General features: G+C 47.7%; 1 protein-coding gene across 17 annotated transcripts in view; it reads left to right on the top strand.

Moving 5' to 3' along the window:
- SERGEF (secretion regulating guanine nucleotide exchange factor) overlaps positions 1-14,572 on the top strand; it is a 241,368-nt gene that overhangs the window by 56,309 nt on the left and 170,487 nt on the right. The gene's annotated exons all lie outside the window — the stretch shown is intronic.

The following is a 14,572-nucleotide window of genomic DNA, read 5'->3' on the forward strand; positions in this document are numbered from 1 at the left end:
TGCCTGGCCGCCTCCTTCCGGGTATGTAGGACGGTTCTCCATTTCTGCCTCACGTGCCAGCCCTGGCCCTCCTGGGCCTTTCCTTAGTGCTGGGTTGAGTCTGTCTCTCTGTCTGTCTGTCTTTCTTTAACTGTAACGGCACTGAGCGACACTACAGGGACAGCTGAGACGTGGTGATACTAATGGTAAAACCACCCCTAGCCTTCCACCCTGTCGCAACTCCATTCCTTTTTTGCATCTACATGTGTACATACTTTACAAAGTTATTGGGATGGTGTTTATAATGTTTTGTATTCGGTCTTCATTTATTTTAACATAAATGCTTTGCTCTGTTTCTTCTAGGTCTTTAAAGATCATTTAAAAGGGCTGTGCAATATATGATTTGAAGCTTCTGGGGTTTTCCAAACCATTCTGTGAATGTTGGAATTTAGATAATTTCGCTCCTCCCCCTTTTTTTTTTGGTCACTATGGTGGATTCTGCAGTGAATTAAATACCCTATTGTTTCTTAAGGATGCAGTCTTGGGGATGAAATTGCAGGGGTGAAGGCCATGCGCATCTTTGTGTCTTTCGCTGGATTTCTCTAGATTCTGTTTGAAAGAAGTTGACGCTGGTGAAAGGGGGAATATGGTACTTAAGCTCGTACTGTCTGCTCAGAGAGTGAGGGTGCTGAGAGCCTGGTTCCTCACGCTTTAGACTCTTTAACTTTCCTTTGTCTTTCCCGGAACATTTAAGACTTAGTGGTCAGGTAGCAGAGCAGAGGCACAGAGGCTTCATGGATTTTTCTGGGTCTCTGGTTTTATTGGCAAGATGAGACTAATAATATCTACCACGGAAGGTCATTGATGAGGATAACACACAAAGTTCTTGGCACGGGCCAGGTGTTCAGTAACTGTTGGGTCCTTTCTCTTCTTCCCCTCTGAAGCCTTTGAATGCCCTGTGGTAGCTATGCTTGCACGGGCAGATGTGGTCGTGCAAGCACTGTGGCAGATGTGGCCGTGTCAGCTGAAGAGCTCTGACATTGATGCAACTTTTATTTAGCTTCTTGGCAGGGCAGTTGAGGAGTTGGCTTGAGCCCGGAACCCCGTGGCAGTTTCATTTTCACGCTTCCCTCCATCTCTGCTGCAGTGAGACTCGCTGGTCTCACTGCAGGTTCAGACTCTAGGATGTTTGCTGTTGGTAAATCGGGTCTGGGAACTCTCTCTGCTGTTGATGCCTAGGTCTGGCCTGTCAGGCATCTATTTGCTGGAGGCCCAGAGCTAGGCCAGTGGGTAGCTCTAAGCTACGAGGAGTGGATTTACCTTGGGAAAGACAAGAGCTGTACTAAACCAGGTGATCTGCTGTCAGGGGCTTGGCCAGGGAGATGCATAGACACTTGGGGGGGACAAGGAACAGCCTTGAACTAAGCTGATGATTCCTGACCTTCAAGGACCTGAGTGGCCCACAGCTGATCACTTACCTTCTTCTATGTCCAAGGGATAAGCAGAGGGAGGATGAGCTGTCTTGGCTGGGGCCTTAGGTAGGATGTCTGCCCAGAAGGGTCCAGAGAAATGGTCAAGAGGGAGGGGAAAGCACAGGTGGACAGAGTTGACTGTGGTATAATCAGCACCTCCCATGACCAAAGACAGCAAATAAACACGTTGTTACTTGGCGGTTATTGTGGTCCAGGTAGCATGCTAAATGCTTTGCATGTATTATTTCATTTTCACAATAAGCTTGGGCACAGGTGTTATAATCACTGCTATAAGAATAAGGAGACTAGTGAGTAAGTCACTGGCCATGGGTCACATAGTAGGTAAATAGTGGGGCTGGAACTTGGGCTTGAGGTACTTGAGGCTCACATGCTTTCTGTATAGATGACGCAACCTTGTATGTGTATCCTCACCTGCATGAAAGTTCTGGAAGTCAGGGGCTCTGATTCCCTGAGAGTCTCAATTTTTTTTTCTCCTCAGCCATGTGTCATTCTCATGTCAGCCTGAGAAAGATTGAGATTTTAGACCCGACAGACCTTTGTTCAATGTTTACAGGCCTGAACAGTGTGTGTTTCATGCACTGTCTGCTTTGCCTTAGGTCCTGGGCCTCTCTAGCCACTCTAGCAAAATTCCAGGGGGTGGGCACAGTGGCTGGAATTACCGCCGTGCACGTGTCAGGGCAGGGAGCGTGTGAGCAGGTCTGTTTGCTCCCTAACAGTGAATATACACCCACGAGCTTTTTCCTTTCCAAGCTCCAGGTGGGGCTGCTTCCTGCCCATTTCCTGTGGAACATTGGCTCTGAACTCTGCCCTAAGGTGGAATCCTGTACTTCATAGTTGGGCAGAAGTGCCTCTGCTCGCTTAGTGGGTACAGTGCCCCGCCCCTCCCCTGACACCCACCCCCCTCCCAAGATTCTAAAGCAGCTCAGGCAGGGGACCTGGGATATTAGTGGAACCATCAGAAGACCTGTTTGGAGGTCAGCAGCCTCTGAAGGAGCAAGGTCTGGATTGGGAGTCAGAAGACCTGGGTTCTACCTGTGCTCTTGCCATAACTGGGTGAATTTGGGCAAGCCCTTTACCTCCTGTGCCCTTAGTTGCCTGATATATACCTTGGGGCTGTTAGACCAGGTGATTCCTAAAGGTTCTTATAGATCTAAGTTCCCTTCCATCACTGATTCTTATTTTATTGGAAAGATCTCTACTTTAATGTGATAACTGTGCCTCTGGAGTCCCTCAGTGTCATGGCCAAGAATCACTGACCCTCAAGCTGCTGGCTCATCTTGGGCAGACCTGGGAATGTTAACCAGTGTAGAAGTTCCAGGCTTTAGTACTGCTTGAGCCTTGCTCTGCCGCTTTGCCTTGGCTCTGTTCTCTGCCCTTGTTCCTCATCCCCAGGGCCTCCTGTTCCAGTTTAGGTCATTGGGACTTAGGATTGATGCTCCTGCCTTGTCCTCCCAGGACTTGCAGTTCAGCTTTGACTCCCGTCCCTGTGGCCGTGACCTTATTGCTTGGAACAGACAGACCTTGGTGACTCTGTCTTCCTAGAGTCTCCTCCCACCACCCCCGCCACTGGCTCTGAGTGTGCTGTCCCACTTGTGTGCGTGTCTCCTGTTTACCTCCTTCTTGGCTCTGGGCTCTTGCGCGTTCCATAGTCAACCCACTGAATGTGGGTTGGTACCTGCCCTATGCCTGCATTGACCACAGTGGTGCTGAGTGGGGAGGTGGATACAAAGATAAAGAAAACATGTCTCTGCCCTCAAAGAACTTCCAGGTACATAAATAAATTCCTTACCATGTAGAGTGAAAAGTCCTGTTGGAGGTGTGTATGAAAGGCCAAGGGAGCGGTGACGATGGAGTAATTTACCCTGAAGATAACTAACAAAAAGTGTTTACTGGGTTCTTAAAAATGAGTAAGAGTTTAGGAAAGAGAGGAGGTCCTTCCAGGCAGAGGGGACAACATGACTTAAAGCTGTGCATCTGGGGCTGCTTTGAGCTCCTGGTACAGTCGAGGTACCTGCTTCTTCCAGTGGTCCAGCCTGGTTTTGCCATCTGGCTACCTGTCTCATCTGCCCTATCCCTGCCATCCATCCTTCTAAGACAGCTGTCTGAAGGAAAATAAGCGTCACATAGGTTATCTCTTCTGATCCTGGCATGATGCTGTGAAACAGGCCAGGAAGGATTATCTTCATTTTACAGTTGAGGAAACTGAGGCGCAGAGAGGCTGGCGGGGAGTTGGAAGACCCGAGACGAAGAACCTGCTTCCCGGTGTTTCTGAGAGCCTTGCTCTGGGGTCTGTCTGCAGCCATGGATGGCCCTGAGTCATGCTCCTGGTTGAAATTCAGCCCACGTTTGGTGGAGGAGCACCAAATCCCGGGCAGGGAGCTCAGTGCACACGTGCACGTGTGTGCACACACGCAGCTGTTGGAGCAGGAGCAGGAAACATGGAAACAAACAAGAGTTGAACCAGGGACGGGGTGATTGTCAAGCCCAAATGCCGGCAGCCCTCATTTTGCCGCAGGACTAAAACTGTTTGTTGGAGGATCAACCTGTGCACAGGGTCTAAGTGAAATCTGTCAGAATGAGTGGGAAAGAAGCTATTTTTAGTTTGCAGAGTCACTCACTCGGCTGTGTTAGCTGAGGTTCGAGCCAGTCCCCTACGCTTTCCACAGTGTTATTTCTGAAGGAGAAATACCACTTGAATGCTGTGTAAAATCCATTAATGAACCTGGAAGTTTCCAGGGCGTCTTTGTCCTGCAGCTCCTTCGGAAGGCTGCCTTTCCTGAATGACCTTCCTCCTTTCCTCTATTTAATGCACTTCTAATTTTAAGTTTGTGTCAAGACTGTGGGACTTTGGTGCCCTAAATAATGCAGAAATCTACCACCAGCTATCAGCTGAGTCTGGAGAGCTCTGACGGAATTGAACACAACCTGAAAAAAGCATCCCCAAGTAGCTCTCTGGTAAATCCACAGCATCATCGCTCTTCTTAGAGGGCCGTGAGGTCCCTGAGACTGTGGTACCCGGGCTGCCCAAACCTTCCAGGTGTAGCGGTTTCAGAGGCCTCCCCAAACGGGGTGGCAGTGTTCACGCAAATGCTGTTTCTTTGGAGACTAGAAAAGCCAGCACATCTGTGTGTTAGCTGCTGCCCTAACGGAAGGAGAAAAGCACAAAACAAACCTCAAAGCAGGGGATTGGATTTGTCTGTGTGAACACTCAGCAGCAGAGAGAAAGAGCCACCAGCCAGGGCTGCCTTTGTTTGAAAGCGATGGTAGACAATCTGATACAGAAGCACTTGTTTACTACCTGCTATTTTTGTGTTTGTTTGTATTTATCATCTCTTCTCACTGAAATATAAGATGCAGGTGGGCGAGGGCCTTGTCATCATCTTTGAAGCTGTGTGCCTCGTGTGTAGACTAGCTCCTGGCACCTCACGGGCGCTTAGTGGATGTTTACAGACTGACCACCCGAGAAGGAGATGGTTTTGGAGGGTACAGCCCACTTCAGCTCCTCTTCTTTGTCCCCCCACAGCCTGTGCTTCTTAATCCCAGGCCATTTCTGGAAGAGGCATTCCTGCATTCTCAGGCCCCTGGGCATCAAATGTCCTGCAGAGCCGGAGAACAGACAAGCACTGACCCTGTAATGTGCTCCAGCAATCTGGAAGTTTCTTATGAAGTCCCTTGATGGCAAGGCTTAGAGTCTTTTAATGCATCACAATTTACCAAGTGCTTTCAAGCATATGCATCCTCGGTTTTCCTTCTTTTCCTCGGCAGACGCTTATGAATGCCTGTGTCCAAGCGCTGTATTAGCCGAATTGGGGGAACAGAGGAGGGTGGGACAGATCCTGTCTTAGGAGCTTTTGAGCTGGTGGCAGAGCGAAGATAAGTTAGTTGCAGGATGAGCAGGACGTGGCAGGGGTGGGAGAGAGTCTGACAATGAGATCTTGTTGACCCACCCTTTCCCTGTCCTTGGGGGCCTTTTCTTTCTTGCATTTTCAGTGCCTGTGGCTCTGTTGGATTCTGTGGGGTTGGGGTGGGGGGTGGTTGGGGTGGGAGGTGGTGACTGGAAAGGCTTCCTGAATTGGAAGCTTTGACATTAAATTAGTTCTCAAGGGAGCTAATGTAAAGTAACGGGGGAATCTTGGCAAGAGCTTGCATTAAGAGGAAAGCAGAGGAAGAGCAGCCAGCTAGAGCCTGAGTATTGACAAGGGAGGGAGGAAGAGAGCCAGGAACTGCAGCATCCTGGAAGCTGAGGGGATTTCAGCAGGGACAGCAGGGAGCTTGGAGACTGAGACCAGGCCACTGGACTTGGTGGTGGGGAGGGGTGGTGGGTGGTGACCCTTTTGGGAGAAGTGGTCGTGGAAGCTAATGCCAGGACAGAGGGTGAAGGAAAAGGTGAGGAGAGAAATACAGGCTCCAGGTGTGAACCGGCCTTTCTGGAGATTCTGTGGTCCAGGGAGCTTAAGAACAAGCTCAGGAACTTGGAAGGAGAGTTCGTTTTGTTAAGTTGGGGAAACCGGGGTGGGTCAGAAGGCTGAAAGCAAGGATTAGAGAGAGAGAGAGAGAGAGAGAGAGAGAGAGAGAGAGAGAGAGAGAGAGAGAGAGAGAGAGAGAGAGAGAGAGAGAGAGAAAGCTTCCAGGGAAAGATGCAAGAGGGAGGCGAGATGGCTGGGGCAAGGCCACCGAGGAGCTGGGGGAGAGGAAGAAGGTCACTGCGAAGGGGATGGTTCTGACAAGAGGGAAGCACAGTTTTTCTTTTAGCACAGGTGTGAAGGAAAAAGGGGATGCAGGAAGATGGAAGTTTTGAGGTAGAGAAGAACAGTTCTTTCACTAAAGTGTGTGGTACCCTCTGTTGTCATGGTTTTTCTTCACTTTATTTATTCATTCAGTAACTGTTGCCTGCATCCTACTGCGGGCCACGCCAAGTACAGGGTGCCAAGAATTCACGAGGAAACGACAAGGTTGCTACCCAATGCTGTAATACCATATTTATTAGTAATACAGTGTTCTTTGTTTGTTTGTTTGCTTTTTAGGGCAGCACCCATGGCATATGGAAGTTCCCAGGCTCAGGGTTGAATCAGAGCTGCAACTGCCGGCCTATACCACAGCCACAACAATGCCAGATCCGAGCTGTATCTGCAACCTCCACCACCGATCATGGCAACACCAGATCCTTAACCCACTGAGCAAGGCCAGGAATCAAACCCACATCCTCATGGATACCAGTCAGGTTCGTAACCCACAACAGGAACTCCTAATATGGCACTTACTAACATGCCCATTGTTCCATCAAACCTGGAGTTCTTTGAGGGCCCGCACTGTTTTTTTTATCTTCGTGTAATTAGCGCCAGGCTCCGTACAAAATAAATATTCAAAGTGTGCTAAAGCAGTGTGAGAGCTTCTGTTGGGCGGCTTAAATCTTCCTAGTTCGATCAAAAGCCAGCTTGTCTGCTGGTGTGATGAGGTTAGTGTTAGTGTTGGGGGCGGGGAGAGGGGGACACCAGGGAAGAACTAGTTTGCTTTACTCTGTAGGTGCATCCAGCACTGTCTGGAAAGAGCCTGGAAATGGGGGGAGAAAAATACCATTACTGGCCCTGGTGGGTAGAGCAGATGTTGCTGCCTTCATTCTCTGGGTGAGGAAACTGATATTCAAGGAGAAATCTGTCATGAGCTCAAGGTTACAGAGTACACGGCAGAACAGGGACTTGAATCTGGCTCTCAGCATCCTCCTCCTTCTCCTTCCCAGCCCTGTGAACCAGCGGCTTCCTCTCTGGTCAGTTCTGATCGGTGGCCCTGGGCTCTGGCTTTGGCTATTGCTAGCCTGTAGATGAGTCCGATGGAGACCTGGTAGCACTCTCCAGACTCCTAATCTGGGTCATTGGCTTCTGAGGAAAAGCAACAAGAAAGGGACCAACCTCAGTGAGGACTAGGACAGAGATGTTAAGTTACGATTTCTTTCGGGAAACCCCAGTGCTTGCTGGAGTTGGCGGTCTGGTGGACAGGGCTTAAATGGAGAGTGAGACTTGCTTTAGAATTTCTGCTGTCACCTATAATCCCTATGGCTTTGGGTGAGTCAGAACCTTGCCAAGCCTTAGTTTTCTTTTCTACAAAATGGGAGTAAGAATATCAACTTCACCTTGTTCGTAGGGTTATTGAAAGATGCAAACAGGCTATACGCAAGGGCTTTTGTAAACTCTGAAGTGCTGTACAAAGGAGTTACTGTTGGGTTCATAGCCTGTGAGCCGCTCTAGGCTTCAGACACAGGTTTTGTTGTAAGTATGAATCAGAGCTGCTCTTCTGTCTTAATCATTTGAGATCTTAGAAGCTGTAATGCACTGTCCTTGATTTTATGGCAAACACTTTGTAGAATCAGACCAATGAAGATATCTGAGGCTGGGTGCTTAGTACTCCATCCACAGCCAGTCTCCATGCAGGGCAAGGGGAGCATGAATTCCTGTCTGGGTAGCCATCAGCATCAGCAGCAAGGATGTTTCTGGCATGCTTCCTCTCAGCAGCAGAGGAAATTCATCAGCACTGATTTAAAGTCCTGGTGACCTCATGTGTCACCACTATGCTCTGCAGCAGTACGACTGCCTCAGGCCGTGCCCCTGGTCACCCTGGAACTGACCAGCTGTCTTTTGTTGCATTTGACCTTGAAAACTGGGCTGTCCCAGGGTGAAAGTAAATTATGCCATGGTTTAGAGTGAAAACAAAAGCTGGTGAGGGTTCAGAGGAGGCTGCAGTGGTTTGATGAGAGAAATGCAAGGTCTATGGAGGCTGAGTGAGCTGAAAGTAAAGGGTTGGCCAGGGGACTAAAACTCCCTCCATTTCCACCACTGTTCCTTGATCTGGGGGACCCCCCCCCATTATCTGTTGCCTGATTACAGTGACCACCCCTTAGTTGGGAACCTCTTGTCTCTAGTTTAGGTTGATTCCAGCTGCCCTCAACCCATCTGCCAAAATGATGTTCCAGAATATAAATCCGATGGTGGTTTGCTCTTAAAAAAGTGATTTTTAGAAAATACAGAAAACATTTATTCCCGCAATAGACACTTATTGAAAACCCACTATATGGTGGAAACTTAACTGAGTCTTCAGGATATAGTGGAGGATAAGACCCAATATCTGCTCTCAGAGGTGGGAGAAACACATAATCCCCCATTCCCATAGTCTGGTAAGTGCGTGGAAATGAGGGGAGAAAAATACCATTTAATACCCCACAGCAAAGAGTGGGGTCATTAGAGCATGAGATCCAGGATTGTTATTGGCCTTCTTCACCGTTGTCTCCCCATCGCCTTGGCTGGCACCCAGCACCCAGTAGATGCTCAGAAAATAATTGTCATTGCCCTTACTTTTCCATGGCTTCCCATCTAGGATGAAATCCAAAATCTCTGGCTTGTTCTAAGAAGCTCTTCTTGATCCCACCCCCATGGGAATATCCAGCCTCATCTTCTACCAGTTTCTCCCTTGCCCTGTGTAATCCTTCTGTGCCAAACCCACAAAATCATCACGTTGTTTGACACTTTTGGGTCTCTGCACAGGCTGGTTCATCTGCTTCCCTTTGCTCTTGGCTGCTTGGATAACTACTGCCCATCCTTCAGTGGATAACGAAGATGATGCCTTGTATTCATCTCAGTATTCCTGCCATCCAGCCCATCAGACCTGCCTCGACTTTCTGTCTCAGTTTTTGTTTTTTTTTTCCCCCCTTGTCTGTTTTTTGCTTAGTGCTATTACCCACCTTCCTTGACTCTTGTGGGTCCCTAAAGTCCTTTTCCACCTTTCCTCCCCCCCCACCTTGTCCCTGAAACCTCTTGAGATTAACAGATCTGGAGTTTGTTGGGCTGCTGGAGGCCTGGCTCCTTGGCTGTGATGAACCCTCGCTTTCCTTTTTATTTTTCTTTTTGTCTTTTGTTTTTTTAGGGCCGCACCTGCAGCATATGGAGGTTCCCAGGCTAGGGGTCTAATCAGAGCTGTAGACGCCGGCCTACGTCAGAGCCACAGCAATGCCAGATCCGAGCCGCATCTGCGAACTGCACCACAGCGCACAGCAACGCCAGATCCTTAACCCACTGAGTGAGGCCAGGGATCGAACCTGCAACCTCACGGTTCCTAGTTGGATTCGTTTCTGCTGCACCACGACGGGAACTCCTTTTATTGTGTGTGTGCCTTTGCTTTTTCTAAATGCCTTCTCCTTCCCACCTGGGCCCCATCCAGACAGCTGGCCCTCTCTGCCAGTTCTGCTTGCCACAAGAGTCCTACCATGAGCAGAGCCTGGATTTTGCCAATCTCATCGTCCAAGAACTGGACTCTGTGTCCTGGGACCCTACTCACTGTTTGAGACCTTGTTCTGAATGGTTGATTCCTCAGTAGAATGGCAACTATTTGATTCCAAGTTCCTGCTGCTCAGAGTTTCTGGCTTCGAGGCCTTCTTTGATATTGGCAATGGCCTGAATCCAGCTTCTCTCTACCAGACCCCTTTGGATACTTTATGTTGAATGCCTGCCTTCAGAACCAACCCTGTAGTCACCCCTCTTCCTCAAAGGTTAGTCCTATCTAGTTCCAGCTTCTTCTTGAGCTACCATGTCCTGAGCCCGAGGCCTTGCCTGGAAGGTGCTCCGTGAGGGAGGTAAAGAGGAAACGTTGCTCTTGTCACTTCTCAGGGAGCAAACCCGGCCGCTCTGTTGGGATGCGGCCTTCATAATCCCAAGACCCAAGGCCATTTGGTAGTGGGACCGCCAAAGTTTGAAGAAATTAGAAGGAAGAAGTTCGTCTTTGTACGATGACATAATTCCCTTCTGTGATGTAGTGGTTCTGTGGGAACCCTGTCAGTGGTGGTGGCCACCTCCTGTATCTGCAGATTGCTGTTCGGAAGGGAGGTCTTTTTACTGGATGCCTGGCGTCATCCAAGATGGGGGAGACTGGCTGTGGGTAGAAGAAATGGAAAGAATCAGAGATGTCTTTGTGAGAAGAGCAGCTGCTGCGACAATCAATCGTGAAGCTTCTGGCTTTTCAGAGGAGCCAGCAGTTGTAAGGAGAAAGGAAAGCAGGAGGCAGAGTGGAGGCTGCTTGTAGCTGCCGTGAGGACCTTCCATGTGCCACTTCAGGGGGCCCAGCTGGCTGGGGACAGTTGCTTGTGGCTGCTGAACAAAATGTATGTATTGTTGTAGCTGGCACACCCAGGATTGCGTGAAGAATGTTTCTCACTCCAGAAAGATAATATAATTACTCTTGAGTATCTTCTCTGTAGTTTATTTCCATGTGATCCCTTTTGGGTAAGATTTTTTTTTTTTTTTTATTACTTGCCTGGAGGATACACATCATTTGAGGATAGAGTCTGCATGAAGGAGCAACAACAAGAGAAAGACTTGGGAGAATCTGATGACGTTACATTATGGTTCGATTCTTGGACAAACTGCGTTACTTCTCTGAGCTTCCCATTTTGCATTTGTCAGATATAATAGTACTTATTTGGCCTGTCTCTCCAAGTTGTTGTCAAAATGATGTTATGAATGTGAAAGCGTTTTATAACTATGAAGCAGTAAACAAATGTAAGCTATGTTGGTTGATTTCTTTGTCATATCCAACCTTGTGTGGGTTTTCAGGAAACTTCCATTTCTTGTAGCTCTTTGGAGATCATTGCCAGTTATCACAGAGCTGGAGTTTGATAGGAATCATTTCCACAATTCTTGTGTTCTTCTTTATCCATCATTACCTGTCGAGCACCCAAGGTGCGTTGGAGCTGCGGACTTGGAATGTGACAACAGGGAGGACACAGAGTTCTACAGCTTTCTAAATGGAATGTGACTAATGCAGTAAATCTCCTACAGGTAGGGGCTGAGGACTTGGGAGCAGAGAGAGGTGGAGGCAGTGTTGGAGAAAAGAGTTGTTGGCCAGGTGTCTTGATTCTTTGGGAGAGCTTCTTAGAGGGGATGAAATTTGAGGGCTGGGGGAGACAGAGTTTGGTGGATGAGAAGATCAAGACTTTTTAAGCTCCTAAATGATCTGTGGGAAGAGGCTGGTTCCTTCGGTGGTGATAAACCTGGGAATGGTGTTGGCACGCTCAGATGTGAGCACAGAGGTTGGCAATTAAGAAAGGCTTGAGGGGGAGCATTAGGATTCTTAAGAAATAATAATAATGATAGCTTCTATTTCTTGAACGTTGATTATGGACCACACATCAGGCACTGTATAAACATCGCTTTCACTTCTTACCACATCCCCATGGAGCAGTTACTATGTTATCCCCATTTTGTAGGTGAGGAAGCCAACGCTTGGGAAAGTAACTTGTCTGAGGACACAGCTAGAAAGTAGCAGAGCTAACACAGTGGCAGTGTCATGGATTAAAGGACACCAGGTGACTGGATGGCACTTGTCCAGGCTGGAGGGCAAAGAGGTGACTGAGAGTGGTGCTCACCCCGGCTCCACCTCTGGATGTCCAGATGGCGCTGGAAGAGGCAGAGCCCATACCAGCTCATCTTCCCCTCTTTGGTGTCTGGGCACAGACCAGGGGAGGTGAGCAGAGCCACTGAGTGCCTTTCCTTCCCCTTCCACCCCCAAACTGCCACTTCAAAGCTGGGACAGTGAAGTGTGCCTTTGAAGAGTAAAGATATTTTAATTCCTCACAGTCCTTTTTTGGGCTTCTGTTTCCTTTCATAGTGGCAGCAAGGATGAGTTTCAGAGGGTCTCAACCCCAACCCCCTTACCTGCTCATCCAAGTGGTACCTCTTTACCAGGCTCAGATTAGAGCTTACCCAGTCAGTTCTACTTTGGACAACTCCAGCTGCCATTTCAAATGTGAGCTCCCTGAGGGCAGGTACCGTATCTTGGTTGTGGCTATCAGAAAGCAAGTGGTAGAGAATTGTTATGGAACCACGTGTGGTGGTCTTCCTGAGGAGAGCATACGGTGCTGCAGAGTGGGCATTGTATTTTAGGATTTGGGGGGAATCTCAGACCCTGGTGGGCAAGAGGCAAGGGTTGGGTCAAACAGCAGACACTTGGGGAAGCATCAGGGCTTTGAGCTCCACCTACTCAGAAGCAGGCCTGGGGTTTCTGCTGGGGGATAGCTGTTGGTTGCCAACAGAGTTGTGATATATTTGTTCTAGAGGGAGAGGAATGGAAACAGAATGCTGACTCCTCCAGTCATCTAAGCTTGAGGGTCTTAGAAATACAAGCATCTTTCTCCATCTGCAATGCTCCATTCCTCAGACACCTATTTAAGGGGAAGAGCACAGAGGCAAGAAAATGGTATATTTCCCTTTGTACCCCTCAAGGTGAAATATCTGCTACTGCACGGGGACTTGTGGGAACAGTTCCGCAGTTACTGCTGTACAATGCATTTATCATTCTGCTCCCCTGGTGCGTTTTGCCAAGCTGCATAATTTCCCCGTTCTTTCCTACACTCACCAGCTCCATGATGATGATGCATCTGGTGGCCAAAGCCTCCCTGATCAGTTTGCAGTGTAGTGGAAAGAGCAATGTCTTAGCTGATAATGACAGCGGGGAGCATCCGCCAAGTCCCAGTAGGGTGCCGGGTTCTCTGCTAAGCATTTTCTAGATGTCATCTCTTGAATCCTCGTGACATCCCAGCAACCCTGGGATTATTATTCCTCAGTTTGCAGATGAGGAGAGGAAGCTCGGGGGTGGTCACTTGTCCAAGGCCACGTGGCTAGTGAGTGAGAGAGTTGTGATTAAAATCCAGGTCCTACTGTAAAACCTATGCTATGAAATACTATTTGGAACTGGAACATTAATTCTCTGTGGGATCTGGGGTCAGAGACTTTGCTTCCTGGGCCTCAGCCTCTAATCTGTGAAATGACAAGCAGTTCCAAGGGTTCTTCTAAAGCTTCCTCTGGTTTGGTTAGAACTCTATCTTGTTGTATGGCAGCAGGCTGGCTGCTAGGTCATAATTGCATAGAAGCAACATTAAGATCATGCAGTTAAGAGTATACCTTATAGAATAGTATGGATCAGTACTGTCCAGTAGACATTTATATGGTGATGGAAATGGTCTGTGTCATTCAGTATAGTAGCTGATAACCATATCTGCCTACTGAGCACTTGAAATGTGGCTAGTGTGACTGAGGAATTAAATTTTAAATTTAATTTTATTTTAATTCACTCAAATTTAAATGATAACATGTGGCTAATAGCTACGGCATCGGACAGTGCAGGTATAGATAGTACAACACTATAAAACCAAATAGAGTATAGATTCTTCCATTCCCATCTCATCTTTAATTTGCCTCCTATATTCCAACTAAGGCTTCTGATTTCCATGTTGGTTTTTTCACAGGTCTAATACTTGATATAATATTGCATTTGTATTATGCTTTCAACTTTCAGGGCACCCAAACATACCTTATTGCATTATTTTTTTTCCAGCCTATGAAGCATATAGAAAAGATCGATAGTGTTACATGCATTTCACAGATGTGGAAACCAAGGCGCGGAGGGTTAAATATGCTACTAGGACCTAGGTAAATACTTTTTGCATGAACAAGTGACTTACCTAAGGCCATTTTTGGAGCAGTAGAACCAGGAATGGAAACAGATCTTCTGATCTTCAGCCACGGTTTCCTTTAGTTTTCTTTTCTTTTCTTTCTTTTTTTTCTTTTTCTTTTTTTTTTTGTCTTTTTGTCTTTTTGTCTTCTTAGGGCCACACCTGTGGCACATGGAGGTTCCCAGGCTAGGTGTCGAATCTGAGCAACAGCTGCTGGCCTACGCCACAGCCATTAGCAACGCCAGATCCGAGCCGTGTCTGCGACCTCCACCACAGCTTATGGCAACACCGGATCCGTAACCCACTGAGCAAGGCCAGGGATTGAACCCACAACCTCATGGTTCCTAGTCGGATTCATTTCCTCTGTGCCACGATGGAACTCCTAGTTCTCTTATCACTGGTATACCAAACATAGAATAGAGACTCTGCTCAATAGAGATAATTATTTTAAGGTTAGGTGGGGAACTTTTTCTTTTCATTTGATGTCCTTCTGTACTATTTGATTTTTAACTCCATATAGGCATCATTTCAATTATAATAATAAAATAGGTATTTGGAAAAATTATGTGACATATGTGAGGGTGCACATTGTAGTGGTTCCTATTTTATA

This window comes from Sus scrofa, chromosome 2 (assembly GCF_054392235.1).
Source record: "Sus scrofa isolate SSC_HxYL_T2T_F1_AM1 chromosome 2, Sscrofa_HxYL_maternal_Yorkshire_Landrace_v2.0, whole genome shotgun sequence".
In the NCBI taxonomy this organism is placed as follows: domain Eukaryota; kingdom Metazoa; phylum Chordata; class Mammalia; order Artiodactyla; family Suidae; genus Sus; species Sus scrofa.